Source organism: Rhipicephalus sanguineus, chromosome 4 (genome assembly GCF_013339695.2).
Source record: "Rhipicephalus sanguineus isolate Rsan-2018 chromosome 4, BIME_Rsan_1.4, whole genome shotgun sequence".
Classification (NCBI taxonomy): Eukaryota; Metazoa; Arthropoda; class Arachnida; order Ixodida; family Ixodidae; genus Rhipicephalus; species Rhipicephalus sanguineus.
This window is the reverse complement of record NC_051179.1, coordinates 155,179-156,739: the sequence shown is the minus strand read 5'-3', so window position 1 is coordinate 156,739 and position 1,561 is coordinate 155,179.

Genomic DNA, 1,561 nt, shown 5'->3' with positions numbered 1-1,561 from the left:
ATGCGCCTCTTTTTTTAAACCATTTTTCTTTAAGTTCTTTTATTACCATACTTCAATTATACAAGTACCTAGTGCACTGGCGCGAAGATAACCTATCTCACCACAGCGCGCATATCAAGGCATGCCATGTTAACATCAGAATTCTTTGCACTATGTATCCTGACATCAATGTTCCTCTTCCACGACTGTGCCACACGTGATCTTTTCATGTTATTTACTAAAAACTTCACTCAAAGAGGTCCGTTCAAGGGCAGAGAAGCGCGCTGCGTGAGTGTGAAATGTGGGAAAGGGTGGCACGGAGGCGTGCGCAAGGTTCCTCTTCAGGGAAGATGCGGTTTAGCGGCAGCATAATGTTACAGACGTGGGCACCTAAGTGTATTGTGGTCACGGTTGATGAAGGTGCAGGGGAGGAGACATTGGCGTAGCGATAGCTGAACCTCCGTGCCGCGCAAGACCTACGAGTCTACCGTTACGCCACGACTTAATAAACCCGTTCATTGATGTCACAATACTGACGAACGATGGCATGTTTATTGTTCGTTGCTTAGATGCCACGTTGAATTACTGTACAATATCTACTCCCTGGTTGTTTTGAACTTCACGTCCATTAGTGTCCGGAACACACACATATTAGAAGGCGCACACAATGAGATTATTGCCCACCTTTTTGCGTACCTGTTGCCCTCCGTCGCCTTGGCGAATGTGTTAAAAACACACTGAAATCTAAAGCAGGCACAAAGCACGTGCGTAATGCTTCGCATTAAGCATTGAGCAGGAGTGGAGGCTGAGGTCCTGCGGGAAACGTTAGGTGTTATAGCCCTACAATTTGGAGATTTAAAAATGAGAAATTTTCGAAGTGTCAAATGTAGAAAACAACTCGTCTATATCAGAATTCATCAGACTGCTTACCACAAAAAGTCACTGTCGGCAAACTAATATGTTCTTCGGCCATTGCTGTGCCATCATGACAAATGAGTGGGTCATAGCATTGAACTGCTACTCATTGTTTGCGCATAGCGAACAGTGGAGTTTCAGCTAGATAATAATAATAATAATAATAATATAATAATAAATAATAAAATATAATAATAAAATAATATAATAATAATATATAACCTGCCTCAAGAACTACATGGTCTGGGAGACACTCAAAAGGCTGTAACGAGCAGTTTTACTGAGACGTAGCCACTAAATACAATGCAACAACGGCATGCAACACAAAAGCTATACATAAAAACATTACGGCTTAACGTTTCAGCAGAGAGTAAAATCACATCACATAGCAAAACTGACGAGAACAAACACAGTCTTATGCGCACTTATGTACACGCAGCACAGCACAAATGATAAAACTATACTGGAAAATACTGAAAACTAGGCTTAGGCTATCGAAACATCATCACGCGGCATAGAATATCATGTTCATTAAGTGCGGTACACGTATAGTTACTTTCTTTAAACCCAAGTTCTAAATAAAATGCGAACTCAGCACTAAGGGCATCCTTATCCAGAGCGCTATTCATGCGTAGCTTGAAGATGCAGGCTACACCAGTCGGCAAAT